Below are 13,262 nucleotides of genomic sequence, written 5' to 3'. Positions count from 1 at the left end.
ATCCCCCTCTCTGATGAAGGGTCTAGGCCCGAAACGTCAGCTTTTGTGCTCCTGAGATGCTGCTTGGCCTGCTGTGTTCATCCAGCCTCACATTTTATTAACATAGGAAGATAGTCACGGTTGCTGGCAGTCAATCAATCATCTCAGTTCCAGGACAGCTCTGCAGGAGTTCCTCAGGGTAGTATCCTAGGCCCAACCATCTTCAGCTGCTTCAATGACCTTCCCACCATCATAAGGTCAGAAGTGGGGACGTTTGCTGACAACTGCACAATGTTCGTGACTCCTCAGATACTGAAGCAGTCCATGTTCACACGCAACAAGATCTGGAGAATATCCAGGCTTCGGGTGACAAGTGGCAATTGACAGTCGTGCCACACAAATGCCAGGCTATGACTATCACCAATAAGAGACAGTCCACCCACAACCCCTTGACATTCAATGGTGTTGCCATCACTGAATCCCATACTATCAACATCATGGAGGTTACCATTGACCAGAAACTCAACTGGACACGACATTAACAGTTGCTACAAGAACAGGCCAGAAGCTAGGAATACTGTGGCAAATAACTCACGTTCTGACTCCTGAAAGCCTGTCCACATTCTAGAAGGCACAAGTCAGGAGTGCATCAGAATACTCCCCACTTGCCTGGATGAGTGCAGCCCCAACACCACAAGAAGCTTGACACCATCCAGGACAAAGCGGCCCACTTGACTGGCCCCACATCCACAAGCATTCACCCCCTCCGCCACCACTCAGCAGCATCAGTGTGTACTATCTACAAGATGCACTGCAGAAATTCACCAAAGATCCTCAAACAGCAGCTTCCAAACCCACAACCACTTCCATCTAGAAGGACAAGGGCAGCAGATATACAGGAACACCATCAACCCCGAGTTCCCCTCTAAGTTACTCACCATTGGAAATGTATCACCATTCCTTCAATGTCACTGGGTCAAAATCCTGGAATTCCCTCCCTAGTATCATTGCGGGTGTACCTATAGCAGGTGGACTGCAAAAGTTGAAGAAAAAAAGCCCAAACTTCTCAAGGGCGACTAGGGATAGGCAAGTAATACTGGCCAGCCAGCAACACCCACATCCCACAAACCAATAGAAAAAAGATAAGTCCACACATACCCCCAGATCCACCCCTCCTAATCTACACCTCCATGAACATTATGGGCAATTTAACATGGCCAATCCATCTAGAGGGAATATCTTTGGACTGTGGGAGGAAACCAGAGCACCTGAAGGAAACCCACACAGACACTGGGAGAACATGCAAAAATCCAAAACAGACAGTCACCCAAGGCTGGGATTAAACTTGGGTCCCTGGTGCTGTGAGGCAGCAGTGCTAACCACTGAGTCACCATGCCACCTGTTGGTTATGTCATTTAATGTCAAGAAATTGGACTCCATCTTGTTGGAGACCATCACTGCCTAATACCTATCTGACATGAATGTTCCTTGGCAATTGCCAGCCCATGCTTCAGCCTTGCATTTATATGTGGACTGCGCTGATGATGAGGAAAAACAGATCATGCTGAATATTGATGATTACACAGATCCCATTTCTGGTCTTATGATGGAGAGAAGATTGTTGATAAAGTTGGTTGATTAATTGTCCCTTGTACTGAAGTACTGTGAAAAGCTTTGCTTACGAGCAGTACAGGCAGATCATAGTAAACAAGGATGTGCAGATCAGAGATTGTAAAAAGACTTAGAGAGGCATATAGGCTCAATAATGTTAGGATTCTGAGGAACTCCTGTAGTGACTTTCTGTGGCAGAGATGACTGACGTCTAACAACCACTATGATACCATTGTGCGTTAAGTACAATGCCAAGTAGCTTGCTCATTGACACCAGTTTTGCTGAGGGTGTGTTATATTATAGAAACTTCAGAACTTAACAGTTCATGGATTGAATGAGTCAACAGAAGATAAACTGTTATACGCGGAAAGCTGCAGCCATAACTCTGTCTGGAATAAGGTGCCAAGGAACAAAGACAAACTGTTACAAAGGACTGAAAGCAATTAACCACACATTGGAAAGGGGAGTCAAAATTACATAAACAAAATTAATGATACCCACTTGATAAACTAGATGCTTTAGTGCCATAAAAGGACAAAGGAAGATCGTCCTGCAGAAGAATTTAAGGAGTTTATCACAGGAAAGCTGTCTGTTTTTGAACAAACAGTTAAAGGTCAAATGTAACAAGGAACAAAGAAATTACTTCCGATAAGGAAGCAAGATGCAGACTCAAGAATTCCAGGATAATCAATATTTTAGATGAAAAGAATCATCAATACATCACCTCATAGATCTGAAGAACAGATTTTTATAAGAAACAGAACACCAGAACTCCCCTTTAGCAGAACTCCAGAGTACAACTTGGCATAGGGTCACTTCCAGAGACAGACATTGTTGTTGGGATCATGGCCAAGTTCCACCATTAACCGGGTAATAGCCAACTTGCATTGTGAGGCTTAAACCTGTTTATTTGAGGAGTCTTATTTAGCTGCTACATGCAATTAAATTTAAATCATTGTTTCAGTGTTTGATTTTCTGTGATATTTCTCAATACATAGCCAAATTAAAAACAACTTGTTGGTGAATCACCAACATCATCAGGTTTGTCAAATGTTGCCTTGATGTAATGGACAGTTATCCTCACTTCCCATCAGCATTTTTGTCCGTGTTTGGATGAAGTCTGCAATGAGATTAGGGGTTGAGTGACCCAGTCAGAACAAACTGATCATCAAAAGGCAGGGTACTGTTGATCATACTGTTGATGACACCTATTGTTCCTTTACTGATGGAGAACAGACTGCTTTAACAGTAATTGATTGGATTGGGTTTTTTTTTAAATTGCAGACAGAGCATCCTGGGCAATTTTCTACATTGTTCGTTACGTGACAGTTTTATGGTCTAGGACAGTTTGGCTAGGGGTACAGCTAGTCATAGAGAAAAAGTCTTCTGTATTATTGCCAGAATATTCTTAGAATCCACAGCCTTTAGTATCTGGTGCTTTCAGCTATTTCTGAATAGCATTTTGAGTAAATCAAATTAGCTAAAGATTGACATCTGTGTTGCTGGACACCTCAGGAGGATAACGTCATTGTCCACTCGAAACTGCTGACTGAAGAAGATGCAATATTGATGTTTGCACTGATGTATTGGGTGCCTTCATCATCGAGGCAGGAAATACTTGTGGACACATCTTCCTCTGGTGGGTTATTTAAAACGCCCATTGACATTCATGACTGGATGTGACCGGACTGAATTTGGATCTGATCCACTGGTCTTGAGTTCACTCCACCCCATCTGCTGCTGCTGCTGCTGTTTGGCATACAAGTAATCCTGTGGGGTAAGTTCACTAGATAAACATTTTTTAAAAGGTACTAGTTTGCCCATTGAACCAAAGTTACAGGTGCTGACTTTTACATTTGGTTTAGAACTATTAGGCGTCAGAGGTCAATTCATTGGATCATCATTTACTGAGATCAGTATCCAGTGATGTTCCAATGACAGCTGCTCTCACAAGGGCCACGCTGAAAATTTCCAAGTTTTCCAATTCTGTAATAGGAAGATCAGGAGCAGTGTTGTACAGTCCCAGACTGTTGTCACAAATATTCCTCTACCTTTATCAATCCTTCTCCACGGCTATCTGGAAGATTTCAATTAAGTTCCTTTTTGTTTCAAATGTTGACTAAAAGGAATCCTCAACTGGGAGAGACAAATGATTCACTCCTTTCCTAACTTCTTGCATTTCAATAAAAAGATTGAAGTTATTCAATTTGTGTTGCCTTAAACCATCCCTGTACTTGGTCCTGTTCCACATGTGGTACAGTAATAGCTAATGTAGCATTATGAAACTGATGAAAAGAAAATCCTTTCCAGTTGGAGAATTAAAGCAGCTAAATTTTAGTAATCAATGTAGGAACTCATGGCAAATGTTGGTTGTATCACACTCATTTAGAAAGCCTTAGTGGAGATCAGAAAACTCTCACTCTATATTTATAGTGGATGTTTCATGCTGCTTGTGGTACATCATCGCACTCTTGAACCAAAGTTGACTTCCCAATGGCCATCTTCAATATTGATTCCCTTCACACCATCACATTGCGATGGCAGTGTGCATCATCTACAAGACGTACTGCAACTAAGCTCCTGCAAAGGTAACTTCCAAATCTACACGTTATACCACCCACAAGAACATGCACAATATCCTGACTTTGAACCAGATCTTGACGACTCCGTGTTGAAGTTCTAGAATCACAGAACCCAGGATCCCTACAGTATGGAAACAGGCCCTTTGACCTAACGAGTCCACACCAAACCTCAGAGCATTCCACCTCGACCCATCTCCCTGTAATCCATCTAAATCTACACATCCCTGAACACTACAGGCAATTTAGCATGGCCAATCCACCTAGCATGCACATCTTTGGCTTGTGGTAGGAAACCAGAGGATCCTGAGGAAACCCATGCAGACACAGGAAGAATGTGCAAACTCCACACAGTCACCTGAGGGTGGAATTGAACCTGGGTTTCTGGTGCAGTGAGGCAGCAATGCTAACCGCTGAGCCACCACGCCTAGTTTGATAGGACTAGAACAGTGGAGGCTACAGACTGAAGCTGAACACAAGTCAACTGTTGCTTATGGCCCACAGCCCTTCAAGGATTCCCAGTCTTGAGGTTACTGAACTTTTAAAAATCTAACCTATTCAGCACAATGGCAGTGCCAGACAACATGACACAGGGTATTCTCAATGTGAAGGTGGGACGTTGTCGCCACAAAGACGATGCAATGTTTATTCTTGCTGATACTGCTTCGGTCAGATGTAAATGCTACTGGTGGATTGGCAAGGACGAGGCCAAGTATGTCTTTCTGTCTTATTGATTCTGTTGCCATCTGCCGCAGCCCGTTCTAGCATCTACATTCATTGGGACTCCACCACCTTGACCAGTAATGGTCCTAATAAGCCCCCCCTCAGACATTTCAGAGAACACTGAAATCCCCCAATCCAGAGAACATTTTGTGCCTGTGTCACCCTCTGCGAAATACTCCATGAAGGAGTACTGATTTGTTAGCTTGGGGAAGATGGCAAATGGTATTCAGGATTTGTTTGATCATATGGTAAAAAAAATCTCAAATATCTTCTGTTCCTCCAATTCCAGTAAATTTATTGGATTGAAACATCATGGGGTCCAGTGTCCTGAGGCTCCGAGCACAAATACCACTGACTGTATGCCATCATGCAATCACCTCTGGTAGTTCAGTCCTATTGGATGAACAGGTTGTCCACAATAGTGGTGACTGTGCGTCTGGAATAATGTCTGTAAGACATGCTTCTTTGAAAGTAACTTTGTCAGTGTACTGCCTGATTAGTCTGTGAAACAGCTCTCCTAATGTTGGCTGAAGTCCCCAGAGGTTAGTAAGGAGTGCTTTGCAGTGTCGCCAAGTCTAGGCTTACCACTGTGGTTTCTGAGGCCAGTGTCAATGCTGGGCAATCTGTCTTGTTTAATTCTCTTTATCATATTTTGTAACAGTTGGCTACAAGTGAATAACTTGTTCAGTCGTTTCCAAAGGTATTTGAGAGTCAGTCACGTGACTACATTAAGGCAGATGGCTAAAGTCTTGGCTTAAAGAGATAGATTTTAAGGGTTTCTTAAAGAAAGTAAAAGAAGCAGAAGAACTTAGGGAAGGAATAACAAAGATTAGAACCTAACCAGTTAAAATACAAACACAAAAGCAAGAGTGATTCAAATGCTCAAGGGCAATGGTCCAGATTCTTCAGACGCTTGTAGGGTTGGATGAAAATTAGGGACTAACAAATGTGACGCCATAAAAGGAATATGAGCACATGGATGAGAGTTCTAACATCAAAGCAATACTTAACAGAAATCCAATGTAGGTTAGCGAACAGATGGGTGATAGGCCAACACATGCGAGTTATGACACAGTAGAGTTTTCAATGGCCTCAAGCGTACACACGCCTTTGAATTTGGAAAAACAGCGAGTGCAATAGTCAACTCCAAGGCATGGCTGGGGTTTTTCAGCAGATCAAACAACAAACTGGATAGTGCAAAGAGCAGAACGTAATTATGAGTGAAGTGCAAAGTAAAATGGGGGAAGGGGTGTGGAGAAGGCGAGTAAATAAAAGAAAGCACATAAATAACTCAAAGCGTAGTGCTAAAGAAATATTGCAAGGTATCCACAAACTGTCCATTTCACAAATAGTTATCTGTAAATATGATCCAATCTCCGAATCGCCTGTGTGTACAAACTGAAACCTGCTACTGAAATGCTAACAGCGTCAAGACGTGCCTTTTGAAACTGTTCACTATGGTACATTGCATTAGTACGTCAAATATTTTGCATGACCTCATATCGAAAGAAACAAAAGTTGTCTTGTAAGATCTTTAGAAGCGAAAGAACCTTATGTTTTCAGAGGGAAAGCCTGTTCACGCCCCTTTTCCCGGGCCGTCACTGCTAGTGCTGACGGGGGTGTTTTTTTTTAGCACTTATTTGGGACAAAGCGTCTTACCTCCCACACTGCCACCACAGCGTGAGGGAGACATTCCGAACACCCCCCGCCCCCGCCACGAAACAGACAGGCGGCACCTCACCTCCTTTCTCTCTTTCGAGATTGTGGGGGACAGCACGTTTGTAGCAGGTGGTTGTACTGTGGAGATCGCAGCGTTTTCCTTTCGCTTGTTTACCCCCCTACAGCACGTGGCAAAGTGACAGAAGCACTCTCCCGTTTTGGGGAGCTGGTTAAGACAAGGGCGGAATTGTACCTCAGTTGTTTGAATCCGCGCCAACATTGTCAGCCCTGTCTTTTTAAAAAAATACCAAGATCTAAACGATTCCTACTCATACGCAGAGACAGAAAAAAAATCTGCTGACTGACAACCGGAAAGCCTGACTTCCAGAATCTACACTTATTAATTACAATTCTTTTCACTTTTGGTAAAGCTGGCTACGCCCTCGAAAGTTTCAACACTCGCCGACAGCAAACGTATGTCTTCAAATCGGATTTTGTTTTTAAATTTAATTCCAGGAATGAAACATACGGACGCAAACCTTACCTGAAAAGTGACCCAAACTCCTTCAATAATCCACCCCTCGGTCTGGGCGCAGCCAGAGAGAAGGAAAACACGTCGAAATGAATTAATCAGCGGCTGGAAAAAAAACAGATTTTAACAGCGACCTCCTCGTCCAAGCCGCTAGCTGAAGTGAAAATCCAGAGTGTGTTTAGTGAATCGGGCGGTCAGCCAGCTCCGTTCACTCTGACCACTCACTGCTCCCTCTGCTCCAGTTTTACTCAGACAACTTCCCAGAGCACGGGCACTGCGCATGTACCGAGCGCAGGAAGGCGACTGTTTCCCGCACAGGAGTTTTTCTCTAGCATTAACTTTTCATGTTGTCCCCTTTGTATTTGTAACATTCAATGGTTTTAGACCCCACTTATTCGACCTGGAGTTTCACTCGTGATTTAATTTATTTATACTTTTTTTCAGTGGATACCTTCCTGAAGAATTTATTTTGTAGTCTGTTAAATTCACTCTCACTTCATTAAAAATTTGGGGTCAGCTTCTTCAGCGCTTGATCCGTTTCTTGCTGAGAATTGGATATTTTTCTCCTTCTTGGACTCTTACGCGGTTCGATCAGTGAACTCTGACGTTTGACCACTTAATTTCTAACTATGCTATTTTTGCTCTGTACGAGCTGAACATATTTAGTGTCTATTAAAATTCCGAAGGTCAATTTCAGGTTCATTTATTAGCACTTGGTGTGCAGGCTGATAGGAAGAAAAATAATGTTAAGTCAAAATGCTGGAGAATCAATAACGGGTACAAAGCTACGAAATAAGCATATTTTATTTGAGTTTAATCACCCGACAATCTCCTCTCACCCTGCCTTCTAGTTCCCTAGTTTCCCCCCCAGGATATTTGCTTCAATTATCTAAATGGGAAATCATTTAAGGTTAATTTTCTGACATTAGTGGTGATATTTCCTTCATTTGGTTTAATGCCACAGATGTACCATCAACAAGATGCACTGCAGAAATTCACCAAAGATCCCTATATAGCATCTTCCAAACCCAGGACCAGTTCCACTTGACCCAGGACAGGGGCAAAGATACATGGGAACATCACCACCTACAAGTACATCTCCAAGCCACTCAGTCCTGACTTGGAAATGTATCGCCATTCCTTCACGGTTGCTGGGTCAAACCCTGGAGCTTCCTACCCAACAGCATTGTTAGTCTCCCTGGAGCATTTCTACTATAGCGGTTCAAGAAGGCAGCTCATCACCACTTTCTGAAGGGCAAATTGGGTTTGCAACGAATGCTCACCCAGCCAGTGATGTTCACGTGAATAATTTAAAAAATCTTTGCTCCTTTGAACTAACTCCAAGTCGCTTGAGTTTGAGTTGCTTTCCACATATACATCTTTCTTGCACCATTTAGTATTTTTTACCTAACCAATATGCACAGACCGTTGACACTAATTGCAACAATCTCTAATTAAAGTTAGAGAAACCTACATCCATCTTAAAATATGTTGAAAAATTGCAACGTCATCTTTCTGCTTCCCAATTCATGCATATGTACTTATCCTAATGACCAGTTGGTGGTGCAGAAATTCGGCATTCGCTGCTTGCTTCTTCGCAACGCAATCCAAAAATATGTGTATTATCATATTCAACTGCCTACGAATGGCTTCAACCAGCTGTAATCAAAGTAGGAATACAACAGCATAATGATTGTCTCTCTCTTATTCCCTTGAACTAACGCTGAGTTATATGTTTGAGTTGCTTTTTAGATGTCTTTCTTGCACAATTTAGTTTTTTTTCACCTGACTGGATGAATGTGCATTATCCACAGAACTTTGTCACTAACTGTAACAATCTCTAAATAATTTAGAGAAAGCTACATTGATCTTAAAGTATGTTAAAAATTGCAAAGTCATCTTTCTCCTTATGGTTTTATGCATATGCACTTATCCTAATGACAAGATGCTGATGCAGAACTTCAGCATTCACTGCTTGCTTCTTCACAATCCAATCCAAAAATCTGTGTATTTGCATATTCACTTACAGACAAATGGCTTTCACCTGCTGTAATCAAAGTAAGAATACAACAGCATAATGATTGTCTTTATTCCAGAGTTCCAGATTAATAATTTGGAAAATGAAACTTCAAATCTAATCATTGCAGTCTGAAATTTGTTTGGAGATAGTAGGAACTGCCGATGCTGGCATATCTGAGATAACAAGATGTAGAGCTGGATGAACACAGCAGGCCGAGCAGGAAAGCTGACATTTCAGGCCTAGACCCTTCTTTAGAAATGGGGCAGGGGAAGGGGATTCTGAAATAAATAGGGAGAGGGGGAGGTGGATGTAAGATAGATAAAGGAGAAGATAGGTGGAGAGGAGACGGACAGGTCAAGGAGGCGGAAGTAGAGCCAGGAAAGGTGCATATAGGTAGGGTGTTAGGATGGGGGTTGATCAGTCAAGGGAAGACGGACAGGTCAAGGAGGTGGGGATGAGGCTTGTGGAACAACTATCCTGGGTTTGTGACAAATGACTGCATCTCCCAGTCACAAACTACTTCAACTCTCCCTCCCACTCCTTGGATGACATGTCCATCCTGGGCCTCCTCCAGTGCCACAACAATGCCACCTGAAGGCTGTAGGAACAGCACCTCATATTCCACTTGGGAACCCTGCAGCCTAATGGTGTCAATGTGGATTTCACAAGCTTCAAAAATCTCCCCTCCTACTACCACATCCAAAACAAGTCCAGCTCATCCTCATCACAACCTCAAACAAAGCCAGCCTAGCTCGTCCCTACCTCCCTGACCTGTCCAACTTTTCTCCCACCTCAACCACCAACCCCCGCCTCTGACCTACCAGCCTCATCCCCACCTCCTTGACCTGTCCATCTTCCCTTGACTGAACAACCCCCATCCTAACTCCCCACCTACACTCACCTTTACTGACTCCATCCCTGCCTCCCTGACCTGTCCATCTTTTCTCCCACCTATCCATTCCTCCCACCTCAACCCCACCCCCAGCCTCCTACCTACCAGGCTCATCCCTGCTTCCTTGACCTGTCCATCTCCTCTCCACCTATCTGCTCCTTTATCCATCTTCCATCTGCCTCCCCCTCTCTTTCTATTTATTTCAGAATCCCCTCCCCCCCATTTCTAAAGAAGGGTCCAAACCCAAAATGTCAGCTTTCCTGCTCCTCTGATGCTGCTTGGCCTGCTGTATTCATTCAGCTCTACACCTTGTCACCTTAATTTGAAATTTGTACTGTGTTCAGTTTACAAATTTTCAAAAAAAATCTGGCATTTTATGACTGTGTTGCCAGAAAAAAATGTTTGAACTTCAAACAGCTTTGCCTCAGATTTTATGAGCAACAGTTAGAACTACCTACACTGTGATGTGTGGCAAGTAGGGCGACTCAGAGGACACCAGTGCAGGAATGTCAACTTCTGCAGTTGTCCAGTAGGTTTGAGTTCTCTGGATTTGTACTGATGAGAGGGATGGGGGTTGCTGTAGGATGGATAAAAAACGGTGGTACAGGAAGCTCAAGCAAGGGGAGTCAAAAGGAATGTAGTGGGAGTAGAGGGCAGCATAGTCAGACTGACTGACAATGTTCTGTACAGCAGGGAGTCCAAATAGCTGTGTTTGCCAGCTGCGAGGTTTCAAGATATCTGCCCTGGGCTGGAAAAGAACTGATGGTGGGAGGGGTAGCATTCAGTTGCTGTTGACCATCTAGGCACCAAAGGCACAGGAAGAACTAGGAAAAAAGTTCTGCATAGCCAGTATGAAGAACGTGACACCAAATTAAGAAGAGCCTCAAATCTCTAGATTATCACTTGAGCCACGTGCAAATTGGCAGAGGGTAAACAGGGTTAAAGAGGTGAATATGCAGCTGAAGGCTGTTGGGGTGAAGTGGGTTCTGGTTCGTGCAGCACAGACACTAATACTGGGGAATTCAGATCTATCCTGTTGGGGAAGTCTGCTCCTGAACTATATTGGGACTGATGTTACTGCGAGCTGCATAAATAGGGAAGTACAGGAGATTTTAAACTAAATTGTGAGGCAAGGCCCCAAATTTGAGAAGTTGTAGTGAATCAAAGTGTGGCAAAAAGACAGCAGAGGAAGAAGTTAATATGGGAAAAGTTAAACAGGTACTGACAGGATGGGACAGAGATTGCAGGTCTAAGAGCAAGTCAGCAGGTAAGATGAGAAGTTACAAAATTAATAAAAAGACAAACTTTAGGCACTGTACCTGAATGCACATCCTGCTTGAAACAAAACAAGTGAACTAATAGTACAAATTAACATAAATATGTACGGTCTGGTGGCCATTACTGAGACATGGCTGCAGGATGACCGAGATTATGATTAGGATTGAAGGGAATGTAACATTTACGAAAGACATTGTACTCAAAGTGCAGAGGACTGGTTCTGTTAATGAAATATGATATTAGCACAATAGAGAGGGATACCCTAAGTTCGGGAAGCCAGAATATAGCCGAAATTTGGGTAAAGATGAAAGATATATAAGCCAGTTTTCAGAACAACGTTCTTTTGTAAGCACAGTAGTCGGCACAACATCGAGGGCTGAAGGGCCTGTACTGTGCTGTAATGTTCTATGTTCTACGTTCTATGTTCTATATAACTATTGGGAGTTGTATACAGGGCCCTCTAACAGCAGCCACCAGGTAGTACAGGGTTTCAAGGAAGAAATAATGGGAGCTTGTCAAAAGGGTACAATCATTATCATGTATTTTTAAACATACACATAAACTGGAAAGATCAGGTGGCAAAAATGAGGAATTTATTGACTGTTTTCAGGAATTTTTTCAAAAAATTGTTATGAAATTACACAAACCAGAGAGCAGGCTATTACTGGACTTGGATTTGACCAATGAAATTGGACTAATTATTGATGACATAGTTAAAACACCCCTAAGTAGTCACAACCATAATATGATTGAATTTTACATATCGTTTGAGGGAGAGAAATGTGGGTTTAAGACTAGTGATCCTATTAAATTGCATGGTTGTGCACACACCCAGCCACTCCAAGATTCCATGCAGAGTGACTGACATCGGCATTAGAACCATGGCATTGAGTTCTGTGTCTGGAAGTCATTGCTATGCATAGATCTCAGAGGCCCATGCAGCTGATAAGGAAGTTAAGGGAATACTGTCCAAGAGTCAAATATAAACATGGGCAATTATGAGGATATGAAAGCAGAGCTAGAAAAGGTAAATTGGCAATATAGATTAAGGGATAGATCCATACAGATTGTGACAAACTTTAAAAGGTACATTCCAGAAAGTTCAGAATAAGCATATTCCAACAAGTAAGAAAAATTATATGGAACAGACCCACCATCCGTGGTTAACTAAAAATATCAAAGATTGTTTCAAACTCAAGATATTCACTTGCATAAATGTCCGATTAAACAGAACATTAAAAACTGCAAAGAATTACTAAAAGATAGGGAAGAAAAAAAATTAGAGTACCAGAGAATGTTATCCAAAAATATAAAAACAGATTGGAAAAGTTTCTTCAGACATTCATGGAGTGATGGGAGTCAACTGCAACAGAAGGAATGTAAAATGCAGAGATGTTACCACAAGCAGCATCAAGCAAACCTAGAAATCAGATGACAACTTGTCAAGTGACAACATTGGACTACATGCATGCTAAAGAGTGGAAGTGGCATACAAACCAGATCGCTACACATACCATCAACCATCTGATTGATAAAAGCTCTGCAGACCTATTACATCCAGTTGTGAATGGTTGCAGAGGAAAGTCGAAAATATTCTCATCCTCACGGCCATGGGATTTCAACATGTCAATGAAAATGACAAGGCTGAAGTATTTCCGAACCTTGTGTAATGATCTCAGCCGAAGTTATTACAGGGCAAGTCAGATCTCAGACAGAATTCTGGCCTGTTAGATCATATTTCATTTTGTTTCAACTTCGATGAAGCGATCCCTTCTACCTCAAAAGAACATCTCAGGCAGCTTCAGCTGATTAAAAAGGACATCAGTAGATTGCACCATTACTGGAAGACCTAACATCCATGAACTCAGCACCAGTTAGGACAGAAACTGTTGAGGTGCTGGACAGGATTTTAGGAGGATGGAGTCTTCCATTGATTTTTTTAAAATTTCCACTGGGATGGGCATCGCTGACTGACCAGCATTTCTTGC

The 13,262-nt window shown here is 42.5% G+C and overlaps 1 protein-coding gene across 1 annotated transcript in view; it reads right to left on the bottom strand.

Moving 5' to 3' along the window:
* Nucleotides 1–7,349, bottom strand: part of LOC125451693 (copine-3-like) — an 82,447-nt gene extending 75,098 nt beyond the window's left edge. Inside the window, exon 1 of the mRNA XM_048529184.2 lies at nucleotides 7,097–7,349. The gene's annotated coding sequence lies outside the window, so the exon portion shown is untranslated. The remainder of the gene's footprint in view (nucleotides 1–7,096) is intronic.
* Nucleotides 7,350–13,262: the final 5,913 nt, after the last annotated feature.

Source organism: Stegostoma tigrinum, chromosome 5 (genome assembly GCF_030684315.1).
Source record: "Stegostoma tigrinum isolate sSteTig4 chromosome 5, sSteTig4.hap1, whole genome shotgun sequence".
In the NCBI taxonomy this organism is placed as follows: Eukaryota; Metazoa; Chordata; class Chondrichthyes; order Orectolobiformes; family Stegostomatidae; genus Stegostoma; species Stegostoma tigrinum.
The sequence above is the reverse complement of the archived record's forward strand: the minus strand, read 5'-3'. Positions and strand labels throughout refer to the sequence as shown.